The sequence below is a fragment of the Solea solea genome, chromosome 6 (genome assembly GCF_958295425.1).
Source record: "Solea solea chromosome 6, fSolSol10.1, whole genome shotgun sequence".
Lineage (NCBI taxonomy): Eukaryota > Metazoa > Chordata > Actinopteri > Pleuronectiformes > Soleidae > Solea > Solea solea.
In genome coordinates, this window is record NC_081139.1 from 17510682 (window position 1) to 17523047 (window position 12366).

The following is a 12366-nucleotide window of genomic DNA, read 5'->3' on the forward strand; positions in this document are numbered from 1 at the left end:
TGCTCTTTCATGAGAATGAAAAGAATATAGAAAAAATGTTCACATTATTCCACATTATTCGGTAATTTTAGTACCATGTCATAAATAAATTAAAATATATTTAAAATTTTAAAACAAAAAATAAACTATTCAATTCTTGCAGTGTGACAGAGTAAAGCCTTGGGATGAAAGGACAGAGACTGAGCAGCAGACTGTTATCCATGTATACTGCAATATTGGTTGAAATAAACAGAAAGAAATCATAAATTGAATGTGGGAAAAGTACAGCTGTTAGTTCTCCTCTATGTGACTTTTTGTACAGCAAACAGCAGCACAACCTCCACCCACACAGAAAACACAAAGCAATATTCTGTCTTCAGGCAGAGCTTTTGATGTTGGCCTGACAAAGGCACCAACTCCAAAAGCTCTTTTCAGTGCACTTTTTTTTTTAAATGCCCCATGTGTCCTTTCAAGTTGTGAAAAGATAACTTTCTGGGTGTGCCTTGTGCTTCAGTTTGAAACGGGCATTTGTTATACATTTGTTTGAGCATCCTTTCAAATGATACTGGCTCTCTGAAACGCTGAGAGCTTTAAGCTCTTTATTTGGTGACACACTCCACATCTGTCACAGTGGTTACGATGCTGGATACATATTTCATCATGCCTACATTGTCCTGTGGTCACATTTCTTGTTTTATGGTTTTTGTTCTCCTCTTTTATCATTGCACTTTACCACTGCGGCCCATAAAGAGTGAAACAGAAAGGGAAGTCAGCCGTTTTTATGACTGGTTCTTCAGTTTTTCACCTAATGAAGGGACTGTACCTGTTATGCCCCAAGTCAGCAGGTGCTGCTTTAACACTCATTCATAAATTTCTTCTGCCCCCCCCCCATAATGTACTAAGCTGTCAGTGTCATACTTGAAGTTGTAGGCAAATGTTGGGTTCTTGCACTTTCTCAACAGGCCCCTCTGCACTCAGTGAATTATTTATTATTGACTGAGTTTTTCCATATATCCTGGGCTGTGCTTGATTGTCAAGGAATATATGTAGTATGAAAAATATAAGTAGACATTGATAAGCAATCCATCATGTGAAGCCAGGAGGGATATTTGCATGGTTTCCTGGTACACTAAAAGGAATTGTGCCTGTGGGCTATTATACCTCACATGGGCTAATTGGCTACCAAGAGAGGCTCTGAGAAATATAGGACTGCAGGATTCTCACTAGTGTTTCCCACATTAAAAAAAACCACAAAAACAAAAAAAGTAAAATTTTTAAGGTTAATTTTGGAGATACAATGATTTCTAGTTGTTGCTAAGGCAAAGTAACATAGAGAGAAAATTGTCAGCCCACACACACACTGAAGTAGAGTTGCTTTTTTGTGTTCAGTGAATGACCATGAGGATGAAGTTTGAAAGGTTGTGTAGCAAGCCTATTGATGAGCATTTCTTTGTAAAAACACACACTCCCAGACTTACACACACACACACACACACACATCTTTAATTCGTCTGCCTCCTCATCTCTTGCTGTGCGACCATGTGAGACGGATCCTGTCGACATTTTCCACCTCAGGATTAAATGTGTAGCGCGACGGGCCGCTCTGCCTCAGTGCTCCTAAAGAGCTGACCCCAGCGGAAGTGTGTGTGTGAAGAGGTGGCGGACAGGGCGCTCCTTAAAAGGCCATTAGATCCTTACGGCTTATTATGGGTGGGTGTGCAACTAAATTATCTCCCCTGCTTTTCCTTGTCGTAAGACTGTAGTTGGGAAATAGGGGCGGTCAGGATAACAGCAAAAAAATAAAACACCTCAGTATAGGAATGAGGCCACAACACAGAATGACAAGCCACTGCCACAAGGGCAAGTGAAGTCACCTCATATTTAGACCAGTTCAGAGAGAAACAATGGCAACTGCACAGATGGCGTCATGTGGTGAGGCTCCTTGAAGGTACAGTCTATCAAATTAAGCAAAAATGTATTGGTGAAGTTGCATGTTGCAGTTCACCTTTCCTTTCCAAGTATGTTGGAGAGCCTATGTAGCCTTTAGTTAGCATCAAAACTCAAAGGTCAAAATCTGAAGTCCAAAGTGGCAGCCTTTATCGAGCTGACTCAACTTGTGATGTGTAATAAAATGGCTCATTCCACAATCAGGTGATTGTACACACACACAGCCTAGTCTCACTCCCACGCAGTTAGCCGAAGTCAAACACAAATGCAAGTTGTGTAAACGTCTCACACCTGCTATTATACTCTGTCACACTGGTAGAAGAGATATTAAAGTGGGTGGAGCCAAACAGATCCCTGCTGCTACGTACAGTCACCCTTGAGGGGTGGGAGGTTGCGATTGTTGGGCAAAGAAAAAAAATAATAAGATCCAACTGGAAATAATTAATCCTACTGGATGGAATCAGGAGAACACACTGGTGGTGCCTTGAGTGTTTCCTGATGAACCTTTTCTGTGGCAGGTGGGCTGTTAACTGATGGAGGTGATCATCTTTTCATTTAGCTTCCTGCCTGCAGGACTTTTCCATTAAATTACAACTGAGCCGCCCTCTCCCGAGAAGAGGATTTGATTCCGGCTCTACGAGTGTGTACTTGTGTGAGCAGGTCTGTGTGCATAATGTGAGTGTATCTGTGTGTGCGTGTGTGTGTGTGTGCGTGTGTGTGTGTTTGTGTGTGCACACAGGGAGACTCTGGGCCAAAGTGTGTATGCTGATCCATCCAATGATTTGAAACCATGTGTGTCCAGGGTATATCTCAAAGCAGAGCCAAGCCTGGTTGCCATGCCAACACATTATGCTGAGAAACACTGCGTTTATCTTAATGAATTCATTATTCAAGTTTATATTTGACTCTGTATTCTCTGTCAGCTGTGTACACACTCTAAATAGCAGTGGAGTAGAGGCCTCTTCCATTGCAAAAAGTGACCTGGGGAAAAAGCTTATTGATTCTTGGTGGGGGTGGACATGATTAAATTGAGTTCTAAGTGGGCACTTTATCTGAACTTGTCTACTGGAGAGGAGATAGGAAACTATAGGAGCCAGTGTGCTTTTGTATGGGTTCTGCTATACTATTTTCTCTTTGATGTGTTGAAATTAACCCCCCACCTCCTTCTACACAGGGTTCAATGGCACAGATAGGCTCATAACTCTGAGCCCTCAAAGTGAAAAATCGACCACTGGTCACTCTTGACGTGGGGACCTGAAATATGACCAGTTACGTTAAAGGTGAATTAAAGTTCAGAACTACTGTAAATCTACACATTATCATGGTTAGGCCCAGCCCACTTACCAGATTCCCCGCCACCTCCAATGTGTGTGCTGTCCTTAGATGAGACACTGAACCCCAAATGGCACATAACAAGTGTGCCAGCAGCATGTAAAAGATGTGTGAATGGCAAAATTGGTCTACTGCTTCTAGTGCTGCTACTACCACTCCTACTACTACTGCTGCTGCAGCTACAACTACTGTCACTGGTACTGCTATTGCTGCTACTACTATTACTATCTCGGCGACGCTGCTACTACTACCCCCTTGGCTAATGCTACTGCTACTGCTCCATCTCCTCCTCCTCTTCCTCCTACTAGTACTACTACTAACAATGATAATAATAATAATAATAATAATAATAATAATGATGTAAATGCTACTGCAAATTTTAAATTTCAACGATTTTCACTGCCATGTAAGAGACAAGAGACAATCGTGTTTGTTGTTTGATGAGACCCAAGTATTATGGGTGTGGTGCAGCCGTAGGTGGAACAGACGTTGTTGTGCAAGTTGTGTTCAGTAGGTGTACTAATCAGGAGTAGAGATCCCCTGATCACTGCCATGATCGCTGAGAGCACCATCTGTGATGCTCGGCTGGCCGGCAGTCTGGCAGTGAGAGAGACGGGTAACAGTCTGCTGCTCAGTCTCTGTCCTTTCCTCCCAAGGCTTTACTCAGCTCTGCCGTCACACTGCATGAGTAAACTGTTTTTCTTGACTTGAAAGACCTGGAACCACTTAACGCTTGCCTGCAGACACATCTTAAATGACACCACCATTACAACATGAAACATTTGATATTGTTTCGATAAACCACAGAATGTGTGCACGGTAGACCCCCCCCATTGGATGTTTTGTGATTCATCTGTTTATTGCATCTTTTTTTTTTTTTTTTTTAGATACTTTTGTTTGATCAGCATCTTTGTAGTGTGCTGTGCTGAATAAATCAACTGTCATCAGGGATCTGGAAATAATTGAGAGGACCATTAAAGTGCCATGGATAATGGAGAATTGCACATAAATATGGGCAATTTCATTGCTGGAATTTTGCCTGTTTTTCATTAACAGTCACAGGTCATAAAGTGCACAACATGTCACAATTGTAATGGCAGTAGTTCACAGGTTCTTAGACAGAACGTCATACATGTTTGTGTCTTTAAAATATATGAAAGAAGCATATACATACACCATCATGTAGTACACTGTAGTCAACGGCTCCGCATTGCATCAGCACAAGAAAACTTTTCATCAGTGCCCTCAGCGATGAGTATGAAGATAGGGGCTACTTGTTACTATGGCAACCTGTGAGACAACCATGCACATACAGAAATGCACTCGTGTTCATATCGATTCAGAGTGCAGAGATTAAAAGCCTGTAGCATGAGCAAAATGTCGGTTTTCTGCAAGTGCCAGGTAAGAGGCTTATTGACCGTTTTTGACAGACTGAATAACAGACGACCTTTTTTTTTGTGAAATGGGCTGTGTGCCTGAAGTTCAATTAAAAGACTCACACTGTGTGTAGACGGAATGTTTGCCAAGTGGTGAGAAAAGTGTAAAACAGTCTTGGTGCTTTCTCAGCAGCCTGGTTGTCCTTGAGGAATATTGATGGCCCACCTTATCTCATTTTTAAATCCCTTTAAATCCCTTTGATGCTCACTAACTTCTGATGTCTAGGTTTCGGGGGTATCATGTGAGCACTTGTAGTGAAAACATACTCCTATTTTGGGCTTTTAGTGCGGCCATAAACTGTGGGTGCAAGCATATCAGTTTTTCTTCCTCTGCTCTCAAAGCATGTCAGTCGAGAAGCGCTGTGGCTTCAGTTTTCTTTGGGGCTCTGTGTTGTTTTTGCTGTCCTCTCAGTCACTCTGACCCGCCTACAGGGAGCAGCGGGTCAAGAGAGCTTCATTTTAATTCCAGTGACATGATATGGCTGCAGCCCTCCATCTTGTGGTGGTCAGATAACGCATAGTGATTGCTGCTTGAGGGAGATAAGATATGTTATAAATTAAAGATGTTCTACAAATATCTGTGCGAGTGCAGTGGATTAACTAATTTTAAAGAGTAACTAAACCCCCTGGTCTGAAGCTAACTCCGCCCAATGCCTGATTTTGAAAATCTGAAATGATCAATGAGACTACCTTGCTTACAAAACCAAAGAAGAAGGAGGGAGAATGGAGAATGTTTTCCTCCTTTATGGTATACATAAGTCATTGCAGTTTCCTGATGTGCATGTGAAAGGAAGTTTGTAGTCTGTATGTTATAATCCTAATACATTAAAACTTCAAATTCATTTCCAATGAGCTGATGAATACCAATTTAGTAGGGCATCTATTACCACAAGGTGGCAACAGCATTGGCTGGTAGAGTGCATGTGTGTTTGTGGAAGTGTTCCGACTTATGGGGTTCCTTGAAGGCATCTTGTTGTTGCTGTTCTCTGTCCTCCTAAAAATAGCCCTTTTCTCACTGAAGTCTCACTTTGTGGAAACCGAAGTTTTGCTTCATAAACCTCTAACTCTGCTACTCCAAAGGCCACCATTGAGGAATAGCAGTGATTCTAGCTCACGAGACACCAATAAGTTCAGTTGAGTTGGTTTGTGACTTTGGTGTTTGATATCCGTCATTCTGATTTTACAAAAGGGATACCAGCAAACGGCACGACCAGCCACTCCAGTGTCATGCAAGCTCTCTCAAATGTCTGACTCAAGTAATAGTAAAGTTGTCATGTAAACAACACACTATAGACCAGTGGTCACCAACGTGGTGCCCGCGGGCACTTGGTAGCCCGCGAGCAGCCAGCGAGGTGCCCGTGGGCTCATTTCACTTCACCTCACTTGCATGTATCCAAATGATCACTGAGTAAAATGTCCTGATATTGTTTATAAAAACTGTGATAATCATTAGGAGTAAGCACTGGATTTGATGTGTATGCAATTGAATGCATAATATTCATCATTTAAATGGTAAATTGCATAAAATGTTAATATGGTAGCCCTCCATATTATTCTCTACCCTTCAGGTAGCTCTCGGTCTCAAAAAGGTTGGTGACCCCTGCTATAGACCCTACATCACACCTCATTGCATCACAACAAATGTATGCTGGTTTTATTCTGAATGATATACTGTATGTCAAAGCCCTAAATTGAAAAATGTATCAGTCAAATTGCAGCATAAATTAATCAGACTTTCTGAGAGTTTATTGATCTATGTGATCTGCTTCTGCCTTGTCCCTGACTTCCTTTGTGGCATTTTAACATTTTGGTTCAAAGTGTGAATAAATGTTTGCCTTCTTTTCTCTGTAAGTCTTGTCCAAAAGCAGTCAATCAGCTGGTCTGGAAGAGTGAATGGGCCAGAGGAGCAGAGAGAAAGGGAAAGGGGCTTTTCCCGGGGCAGTGCCCAGGACAATGTCACGTTTGTCTGGCCCGAGTGCACCAATACTAAGCATTTCGGAACTGGCAGACTGCCCCGGTACCTACCCATCTCCCCTGGCTTCCAGAGCTGCCCAGCCCCGGAGCACTAAGCATTTGTGCAAAGTTCATAAGGCTTCCCTCTGTTTGTGTCACCATAATGGCAGCTCCATCCTGTTGTAGTTTAAAGAGTGCTTATAGGCTCTGAGGGCCTGGCGCTGACGCTGCAGAGGCGTGTGAGTGTTCTCAGTTACTGACTTTGCCTGACTACTCTCATTATGAAAGAGACCAGACCCCCTTCACACCCCACCCCCATTACCGGACTTCTCCACATCTCCGCATCCAGTATCTGATTCTCCTTCATCATGTTCTTCCTTTAAACCCTAATTTGATAGATGGAAACCTCAAGCAAGATACAATGAAGTCAGTCCATTCACTTCAGTCCATTTATCTACTTAAAACTCCGCCGACACAAAAATCTGGATCATTATCTGAGTCTGCACCACATTTGAACTGTCCGTGTATTAGCACGCTACATATGCCAGAATATTTCCCACAGTGTTCATGTATTAACCCCTCAATGAGATCCACCAGACATGTTCCCTATTCTGTTATTTTTTCCTTGTTTATTATACTTTTTATTTGAGGAAAAAAAAACATTATCCACAAACATTTGACAAAAAAACTAAATTTTGCTCCACCGCCACTGCAAACCAAGTGCATGTATAAGAAAATAAATATATACATTAATAAATGGTAACTAATAAAAAAATGTATAGGAAATAAAATGTAAATTTGTGTTGAAATCAATCTGTGGACGTTCTGGTATATTCTAGCCAGCTGTCAGGTATTAATACTTCTCACCGGTGTCGCAAAAGCACAATGAAACTGAGTGGATTCTTCCCAATCTCTCAAAGATTAAAATAAATCTGTAGGGATGGATTGGCAAAGAAAAACGTAAAATCCCATAGCAACAACAGCTTTTTTTTGTATTTGTATTGGACACAAAAAGTGGAATTGAGGTTGTTTTTTGTAATCCTGCAAAATATAAATAAATAAAAATGTGCAATTAGCATCATAAACATAACCTCCTTCGTGGAGGTAATCCAATTTTTCAAAAAGCTACATTTCGAGATACATCTGTCCTTTAAAGGTACAATCACCTCCACCGTTTCTCAAGTGTCAGCATTTGTTAGGCCTGTGTGATAATAACCTTGTTATTTTTGACTGCCTGTCCCATTGATGCAGCCATGCTCCCGGTTGATTTTTTTCATCACGGTTATGACCCACATCAGCATAATTCAAGCATGACCCTCCTCCCTTCTTTCATTTTCTCCTTTTCTCCCGGTTAAAACCCAAGTCTCCGAGTCCGCACCATACATCATCCAGACTGGGGGTCGCTTCCTCCCTTCCCCCTCATGCGTCGTGGGAGAAAGACTGCGGCTTTTTTGTTTGGCTCGTGGAAAGGCTCTTATCGACGGATTCAGCATTCTCTGTTCGCTGAGCTTTTGCTTTACATGTTACCCTGGCCTCCACTCAAGTCCATCTGCATAGAGGTTGAGTCACACTCCTGTTCCTGTTCAACAGTGTGGAACAATCAGGTCCACTTCAATCCAGGCGCATATTTAAAAGAATTATAAAAATAAATAAATAAAAAAGAGCTTTGGTTTTTCAACCAAAAATCCTCTTCTGTTAGGGAGATGAAGAAGAGAAACGTGCTTTGAAATCAAAAATACTGGATTAATGCTCGGTGACAGTCCACAGCAGTATTAGCAATTAAGGAGATTGTTGGTGGCTGACAGAAGAAGATTGAAGCAAACTAAACAGATTTCCACACAGTGGGTGACTGGTGCTCGTACGTTGTTCAGATGTTTTGTTTTTTCTCTCAACTGATGATTGCAAATAAACACTTTTCGTTTAGCTTTCAGGTGCAGGAAACATCTTTCATGACGCTGAACAGGGGTCCAGATAGGAACTCGCATTCCACCACTCTGCTTTGTACACAGGCGGTGAATAGCCTTTAGATGGGGCTTTGTGGGAATGATTGTCAGTAGCTTAATGAGCTTCTTTGCCCAGCTCAAGGCTTTTGCAACGTATGTGACTACAGTTGATCAGTTCTTGTCCCTCTCCAGCTTGAATGACATGACAGAGAACGAGCTCAGCACTCTCCATTTTCACGGAAGTCGGATTTTGTCTAAGTCATGGTTTTCTTTGATTCTGGATGTTGCTGCTTTGGAAGGGGATTGTTTTCTTCTCTCGGGAGGACAAGATCTAAAAATGATTATAAATCTGCTAAGTATTCTTTAGTATCTGAGAATGTCTTTTAGGTGGTTTCAGTCAAGCGTGTTTTGGTCTTTCCACATGGAGGATACACACTGGTAGGCATTCAGTTGATTCAGATGAAATTATTGGCTTATGATTTACAGTTTTAATTAGTTGACATGTTGATTTATTGCATAGTTGTAGTACCTTGTGTCTCACCTAGCTTTTTTATTCCAAAAGGTTACTATTTAATACATGTTGCACTCGTTTCTGGGGTACCAATGTCCATCAGGGTCTCACAGAAACGTTGCACAGCAGATCTTTAGAGGCTAAAGTGAAACTGAAAGAACGTGACAGTTTTTGGGGGCTCAAAAATGTCAGGCTAATGTGGATGGCAGTCATTTCCAGTGCAGAAATGATGGTTTTAAACAACATTAGAGAGGCTATTTCCATACGGCTACATTTCCCATGCATGCAAATCTTTTCTAAAAACTCTGTGGCTACATTTGTATATAGATGGGCAGAAAAACTGACCTTAAAAAAAAACATTGATGCAGTTACCTGAGTTCATTTTGATTGACAGTTCTCGATAAACACTTTGTTTCCATTTCAGCTCAATCTCAGTCCAATGAAATAATTCCTTGCTCTTATTTTTCACCATTGTTGTTTCTTGATAGTAATATTCTGAAACTAAGCAAACAACTGGCGAGAAGAGAATCAACTTCCTTTTTTTTTTGTGGGCATGGAGTTAAAATACTTGGTTTGGATGAAAAGGTTTGTAGTTTGGATGTAGCCTGATTTAAAGCTCAGCTAATAACACAGCATGCAGAGCTCAGTCTTCACATTTAATTATTTATTATTAAGAAAATATGAATATTTACATGTTTAGATGAACTGCAAAATGTGAAGTTTTTTTTGGGAGTATCACAAAATGAAGCACATACTATTCATCCATTTTTGTAACTCATCAACAATTCAGTGCTGAACCAAAGATTTTTCATTGAAAACGAACAACAAAAACATCCACATGATCGGCACTTTGGGCACCACTTTTTCTACACTGTGGAGATTCCTAGAACTAGAAGCTGCCACAGAGTTTTCAACTGGAGACTTGACATGATCAGTGTGTAAGGGCCTTAAGTAAAGCAATTTGAGCCCAGTCCTGCTGAGGACCACTGGCTGAGCTCAAAGCAGCCAGACAACCTGCTTACACAACCTGCGGGACCAGTAATATATCTCTTGTCTAAAAGGACAGCGCAGACTTAAATCCTGAAAGACTTCGAGTTTTTACACACTCTTAAATGTTTCAACTTAGAAACACATGTGGGGGGGGAGGTTAGTGTCAAGCCCTGGTATGTCTGGAACATTTCCAGAGTGCTCGCTAAGTAAATACAGACTTTAGTCACATTCCCTTAAGTCCATTCTGCCTTTTGATTCCTGCCAAAGCAAATTTACATCAAACAGTGACTGCAATGGAAACTGACCATTTGGTGCATTCACTGACCGCCCATTACTCGCACTTTACAAGCCGTTAACTGTGAATTGAATACTTGCGAGTTCATACGTACTGTAAAATAGTAATGGTACAAAAAAAGCCTGTTTCTTTTATCATCTACAAGGGACAAATATTTCAAGTATTCAGTACAAACTACTCTGTATTTACAGTACACTACAATATACAGTAACCAAACTCTGTTAATTAACTCATAACTAATGTTCAATAACTAAAATTTTAACTTAGAAAAAGACCCATTCACCTATAAGGGAAGGAAATGTACGACATTTGCAAGCCCAAGGACATTTAGCAGGGTTTATATGCAGAAATTGAATTTACCAGGCGTCAGGCATTTAAACGTGCCGTCCTCAATGGACAGACCAGGAAGTGGAAACTAATAATGCAAACAAAAAAGAAGACTGACATCCTTTCATACCAGAAAGGATGGTTCCCTAAATGCTTGAGCAATTGAGGAGTGAGTGGAGCAGTCTCACCGTGAGATGTCACACTGGACCTTAAAGGAAAAGTCGGTGCGGACAATTTTTTTTTTTTTTTATTTAAATGTGACCGTTTTCTGCTGACTGCTGTTCTGCTATTTTCCCGCTGTACATAATGTGACTCTGCTCTGTCATATTTTTAAAACCTCAAACTTCAAGCATTAGGTCCTGAACTCATTCCATTCACCTGCTCTCAACATAACCTCAGCTCAACCCTGTTAAATGATAGAGAGGGACAGGAACTGGGCCACATACTGTATCCGACAGCTTTGTCAAACAGCTTACCCACAGTAATGGTGTCCAGATGTTCAGCTGTACGAGCAAAGGAAAGGAACAGGAAAGTCAAATGCTGAGTTACAGTCAGAGCAGATCCTCTCATTTCACAACATGAAATTAAGATTTTTTTTCCCCGTAGACTGTGTTTATGAGACACCTGAGGGGATTTAAGAAAAGATGAGGGTGCATAGGAACAGGATTTGTGTCAAAAAGTAGTTATTCCCGCACATCTGTGTTTGCTGTAGTGCCATCAGAAATGGCACGAGAAATTTGTTGGCAGAAATAAATTGCCCCAGGGACTGAAGGAGGTAAGGATGTTGGGATATGAGAGCCATCGATCATCTCCTGCCGTGGCACAGTTTCATCTGAGGTAATTTCCAGCATCAGTCCGGTGAAATGAATGGCTGTGTAGAGGAGTTGGTTATGTTAGTTCGAGGAAAGAAAAACATCCCGGTCCCTGCAGTCCCTACTCGCGGATTCATCTCTCTGCCAGCGAGGATCACACACTAATGTGATTATTGTCCTGGGCGAGGGGACACTCCTGTGGGACTTCAAAGAGAGCAGATCAGAGAGAAAATGAAAAAAAAAAAAAAAAAAAAAAAAAGCTGTAGCTGTGATGCAGACAGGTGCAGTGCACTTTCTGAAACCTTTTCCTTTGCTTTAAACATATTACAGGTTCAAAGACAGGACTCCAGTATCATCTGCTGTGTACTCTTAGCCACACACAGTGTGCAGGATTTATTATCGTGTCGTGTGATATGCTCTGAGGATCAGTGTAAGTGTTTCACTCTGCATGCACCTAAATTATGCATCACGCTGGAATTAAAAGTCACAGTTATTAGCTCTGATATGGAGAGAGTCGAGGTGGTAATGTCTATGCACCTCACAGTTTGATTTGATTCCGATTCGGGGGGCTACGATTCAATTGTAAAACAATTATAGATCCATAATTAAATAATTACACATATTAACTTCCATTAATCTCCATTTGTAATAAAAAATGGAACAAGAAAGGAAACAACAGTGTGTCTAGCTGATGCAGACATTGGTGTAATTTTTCATCTGGAACAACCATCACTCTCACATTCATACATGGTCACATTAGAGTGTCCAGTTAACCTCTTTTTTGGACTTGTGTGGGTGGAAACTGGAGAAACCCGAACAAAATCCATGCACGCACACACAC

General features: G+C 41.2%; 1 protein-coding gene across 7 annotated transcripts in view; it reads left to right on the top strand.

Moving 5' to 3' along the window:
- chl1b (cell adhesion molecule L1-like b) overlaps window positions 1–12366 on the top strand; it is an 80096-nt gene that overhangs the window by 21123 nt on the left and 46607 nt on the right. Inside the window, exon 1 of one of the 7 annotated variants that reach the window (XM_058631515.1) lies at window positions 11895–11955. The exons of the other annotated variants lie outside the window; for them this stretch is intronic. The gene's annotated coding sequence lies outside the window, so the exon portion shown is untranslated. Of the gene's footprint in view, window positions 1–11894; window positions 11956–12366 lie in introns of those variants that run through there. 7 annotated transcript variants of the gene reach the window in all.